This window comes from Arachis hypogaea, chromosome 13 (genome assembly GCF_003086295.3).
Source record: "Arachis hypogaea cultivar Tifrunner chromosome 13, arahy.Tifrunner.gnm2.J5K5, whole genome shotgun sequence".
NCBI classification, from domain to species: Eukaryota; Viridiplantae; Streptophyta; class Magnoliopsida; order Fabales; family Fabaceae; genus Arachis; species Arachis hypogaea.
In genome coordinates this window covers 38097605-38103604 of record NC_092048.1, presented here as the reverse complement: position 1 = coordinate 38103604, position 6000 = coordinate 38097605, and positions in this window count along the sequence as shown.

Sequence of the window (6000 nt, the reverse complement as noted above, 5' to 3'; positions counted from 1 at the left end):
TCCATAGAACCTTGGTAGATCAGAAAAGTTCGGCTGACATCTTGTTTAAACCAGCTTTTGACAACCTGGGTTTAGAAGAAAAGGAGTTGATGGCATACCCAGACACTCTCTTTGGTTTGGGAGACACACCCATCCGACCTCTAGGCTTCATCTCTCTATACACCACCTTTGGTAAAGGTACAAAATCGAGGACCTTGAGCATAGACTACATAGTAATCGACATGGCATCGACTTACAACGTCCTGATAGGTCGGACAAACGCTGAACCGACTTGCTGTAGTGGTCTCTACCCCTTACCTTTGCATGAAATTTTCTACTCCTTAGAGTATAGCCACTGTAAGAGGAGATAAAAAATTGGAAAGATATTACAATGAATGCTTAAACCTATGAGGGTATACGAAAAGAAAAGAGGTCAATACCATAGAACTCGGAGGTGGCTGAGTTTGGGAGAAACTAAGACCCCAACCTGAAGGAAAAATCGAGGAGTCCAGATTAGGGATGAGATCGAAAAGACAATAAATGTAGGGATAACCTAGAAGAGCAGCTAAAACAGGAGCTCATTAAGCTCCTACGAGAAAATTTTGATCTCTTTGCCTGGAAATCCTCTAACATGCCTAGAATCCACCCCAACCTCATGAGCCACAAGCTTGTTGTTTTTCGGGTTCGTGACCTGTCTAGTAGAAACAGCGAAAGCTCAGCCTCGAAGAGCAGAAGTCATAGAAGACTAGGCGCTGCTAGAAGCTGTGTTCATAAGGGAGGTAAAATACCCTTTATGGCTTGCTAATGTGGTACTAATGAAGAAAAAAATGGAAAATAAAGGATGTGTATAGACTACATCGATCACAACAAAGCTTGTCCCAAAGATCCTTACCCTCTGTCTAGCATTGATGCTTTGGTTAATTCAGCTTCAGGTTATAAATACTTGTCTTTTATGGATGCGCACTCAGGATATAATCAAATCCTAATATACAAACCGAATCAGGAAAAGACATCTTTCATCACTCCTAAAGCAAACTACTACTACGTGGTAATGTCATTTGGGTTGAAAAATGTTGGAGCTACATATCAACTATTAATGAACAAGGTATTTTCATCTCATCTTGGAAAATTGATGGAGGTGTACGTGGACGACATGCTTGTAAAGACCAAGAAAGAAACCAGTCTACTGCCTGACCTCGCAAAGGTGTTTAACACAATAAGACAACATGGGATGAGATTGAATCCCACAAAGTGTACCTTTGCAGTTGAAGCCAGGAAGTTCTTGGGATTCATTCCCACTCAAAGAGGCATTGATGCCAACCCAGATAAATATAGGGTAATCATGGAGGTGAAAAGTTCGACCTGTCTAAAAGAAATCTAACAACTGAACAGAAGGCTAACAGCCTTGTCTAGATTTTTGGCAGGGTCAGCTTTGAAATCCCTACCCTTGTTTGCAATCCTCAAGAAGGAAAATCAATTTCCAGTAGACTCAAGAATGTGAACGAGCTTTTCAAAGCTTTAAAAAATTATTGAGTCAACCCCTATCCTTATCCGATCTGAAGAAGGAGAAGAACTCGTGTTATATCTAGCTGTTGCAGACAAAGCTATAGCCTTTACCCTTGTTCGAGAAGATAAGGAGGGGCAGTGACCTATCTACTTCAGGAGCAAAGAATTACAAGGGGCAGAATTAAATTATCAAAGAATAGAAAATTTTTTCTATGCCTTCATTTTTACTTCCAAAAGACTGTGACACTATTTCCAAGCCCACACCATTAAAATCCAAACTAACCAACCCATGAAGTATATCCTCCAAAATACTTATATTGTGGGATGGACGTTATAATGGGCTGCGGAATGTCTGAGTTTGATCTGAAGTATAAAGATCATATAACCATCAAATCACAGTACCTGGTCAACTTCTTGGCTGAATACACAAGAGAATTACAAGGAAGCTCTACAACCTAGCATCTATATGTGGATGGCTCATCAAATAAAGTTAGTAGTGAAGTAGGAATCATTCTTGAGAATGAAGGAGGAACGCGGGTAGAGCTTTCATTAAAATTCAATTTTTCATCCTCTAACAACCAAGCTAAATATGATGTCATGCTCGCAGGCTTGAAACTTGCCAAAGAGGTCGGAGCATTTAAAGTCATAGTATTTAGTGACTCCCAACTTATAAATTCTCAGATAAATGGGGATTACCAAGCCAAAGATCCTAACATGAAGAGGTACTTAGAGAAAATACTAGCGCAGTTAGCCTAATTCCAAGAAGCAGAAGTCAGACATACAACTTGGGAGCTCAACAGCCAAGCAGATGCTCTTTTCAAACTAGCCAGCACCAAGCTACGGGGCAATAACAGAAGTCTGATCTGAGAAACTCTTTACACACCATCAGTGGCCAAGGAAGTCGACAAGTCGGACACACTGACAATCTCCAATCTAAACCTGGGATGGATGACTCCCATCATCGAATATCTCAAATTCGATATCCTTCCTAAAGAAGAAAGGAATCAAGGAGACTTATAAGGGAAGCACATAACTACAGTCTAGTTCACAACAGCCTCTGTTGAAGAGAAGTATCTATACCCTTACCAAAGTGCATTCCAACCTCTAAGACTAAAGAGGTCCTAGAAGAAATCCATAGTGGCATTTGTGGAAATCAACTAGGAGCAAGATCACTAGCTAAGAAGGTGTTTTGAGCCAGTTTCAATTGGCCGACCTTACAAAAGGAAGCGGCTGACTTCGTCAAGAAGTGCCCACCCTGTCAAACACATGCCAACTTCCATGTGGCACCACCAGAAGAGCTTATCAACGTCATTTTCCCATGGCCTTTCGCAAAATGGGATTTGGACTTACTCAGGCTATTTCCTCAAGCACTCCGGCAAGTAAAATACCTCATAGTAGGGATTGACTACTTCACTAAGTGGATTGAGGCAGAACCTTTAGCGTCCATCACAACTCAAAGAAGTTGTAAATTCCTCTACAAAAATATTGTCACCTGATTTGCAGTACTATTCTCCATCACTACTAATAATAGTACTCAGTTTACTGACTCAACCGTCAGAAGTTTTGTGGAAAGTCTTAAGATTAAACATCAATTCACATCAGTAGAGTACCCTCAAACTAATAGACAAGTAGAAGCTGCAAACAAAGTCATATTGGCCGGGCTTAAGCGAAGACTATAAGATGCAAAAAAAGCATGGGATGAGGAGCTCTCCCAAGTTGTATGGGCATATCAGACAACTCCCCATTTTACAAATGGAGAATCTCTGTTCTGCTTGCTTAAAGCATAGAAGCTATGATCCCTGTTGAAGTCAACAAAGAAAGTCCAAGGGTGAGATTCTACAATGATGTAGGAAACATCCAAGCTCATAAAGAAGAGCTCGACATCCTTTCAGAAGTCCGAGAACAAGCTCAGATAAGGGACGAAGTGTTGAAACAAAGGATGTACACAAGGTACAACAAGAAAGTTATCAGAAAAAAACTTTGCAACCAACGACCTTGTTCTGATCAGGAATGACATCAGGGTACCAAGGTCGGGTGAAGAAAAGTTGGCTACAAATTGGAAAGGACCTTACAAGATCAATGAAGTATTGGGAAAAGGTTACTATAAAGTGTCCGATCTACACGGGAACGAGCTCGCTAGGTCGTGGCATGCATCAACATGAAGAGATACTACAGCTAGAAAACAAACCTTGCTCCTCGATGTATTCTTTTTCCTGGCTTCATGATTTTTTTCCAAAAATGATTTTCCTGAAGGGTGGTTTTGATGAGGCATCATAGCAAGCATTAGGAGTTAAGATAGGAAAACTCTTGGTAGCGAATAGCACTTGTAAATCATTTTCATTAATGATAATTCATCATTTTTCATTTTTTATGATTGATTATTCTACCATACACACCAATTTAAGCTCGATAAAGTACAAAAATCATTGCTCGACCTAGATGGTCGGCAAGATAAAGCGACGAGGTCCAAATTTGGTGTAATAATTTACAAAAGCAGATCGTTCTCCGACCTCAAACCACTTGTACAAAAACAAGTCGGCAAAAGAGGCTAGCCTAAAATGAATTGCAAAAGTAACTTAGCAACACAAACACAACCGACCTCTTAAGGTCGGATTTGAGTCTTGACATTAAGAGAACAAATTATTATTTGACCTTAGGATAGTTTATTAAAAATGAATTGAGAAAAAGAGGATGAATGTCCGACCTTTCTCAGTCGATACAACAAGAACAAGTTATCCGACCTCATAAAACAGCTCGATCAAATGAGTTGTAAAGAGAATCCGAAATAACTTGTAAAATATTACCAACTCTTAGAAATGTTCAAAAAAGAGGATAATATCCTCAATTAATAAAATATTTGTTAAGTGATATTTGAAAATCACAAAGAAGCAAACAAGGTCACAATTACTACAAGTCAAGCAAAAGCTATAAAACACTTATTAACTACAAAATAAGTGTGAAAAGCAAAAACTAAGGCATTTCAAGAAGCCATCAAGAGGGCAAATTTCATAGACAAAAATATTAAAAAAAGCCCAAAAACAACGCTACGAGTATCCAAACTACTTAAAACTATTACAAAACAAAGTGTTCAAAGACCCACAGACTGGGCCATCAAATACAAAAACAAAAGAATTCAGGAATAAAACAAAGAGAGAGGAGGATCTTGTTCATCAGTAACCATGTTGGCTGCTTTGTCAACTCGGATGGAAGAGGAAGGGAGATTCTTGATAGCCGGAGTGGAGGAGTCCAAAAGAGTTTCATCGACTAGGGCACCAGAGGTTTCAAGTCCTCGGTAGGAACATTTCAGCCTCGGGAAAAATAATCTTCCCATCGACTACGACTTTGTCAAGGTTGATGAGGGTGAGGTCGACCTCGGGCGAGAGGACCTCGGGCTACCAATTCCTCCAAGCACCCATGCTCCTCCTTCAGCCTGGCAAGTTCCTCTTCAAATTCAACTTCTCCCTAAACACGCGAGAATAACTCTCCTCAGCTTTCTTTTGCAATCCCTCTGCCATAGCACAAGCCACCTCAGACTACCTCACCCTTTCACAAAGCTTTGAGAGATCGGAAGAAAGAACCTATTTTTTCGGCCTCCAACTCTGACTTGGCCTCCCGAAGAGAAGTGACTGACAAATGAATTTTTTGCCGGTATAGAAATTATCAAATGATCAATCGTAGTATAGTCTAAACCGACGCAAAATCCTTCATCAAACAAATCTACAATCTATATCCGAGAGTACTAGTCTCCCGAGTCGTTCTCCCTTGGAATTGCCAAAGTGTGCATCTTTTTGATTTAGTAAGCCTTGTTGGAATTCTTTGAAGGTTTTAGCAAAGTAATGAGAAACAAACAATCAATTATCAAAAGACTTGGCTTAGGGTTGGCATTAGAAATTCTATCCTTATAGTCCATTCAATGTTGACAACAATTAGGCCTTGCTTCATTTAGTTATCCCCTAGGTATAGAGGGAGGTCAAATGAAAGCAATCAACTTGAGTCACAAGTCCTAGCTTCACCTTATGGGAATCTAGCTTTAGTGCACTCCAAGCCAACTAGCAATCCCTAATTCCAAATCAACTATTGATACAACTATTCAACTTCTTCCAAGGACCAAACCCTATGCCAAGTGTGAAAATTCTACTCCATAGCTAGTGTTGTCATTTTATCAAACATGTGATGAGCAAGAAAGAAAGTCATAGTAAAATGAGAAGAAAAGTCGAATTGAAAGTATTGCAACACAAAGATCTAACAACAAGTCTCAAAGAGTAACAATGAAAATCAAATTCTCAAAATAGGGACGAAATCTAAAATTACAAAGTTGAATTCTAGATCTATGAGAATTGATCAATTACATCTACTACTTGAAATTGGAGAAGAAAATCTATGACATGAACAAAGTGGAGTGAGAAGTGTAATGGATCTCACCAAAAAGTCATTGAAAATTCAGAAATTAGATGAGGATGAACCCTAGTGAAAAGCTTGGAATCTCCCTCTTCTTCTCCCAAAAGTGTAACTAAC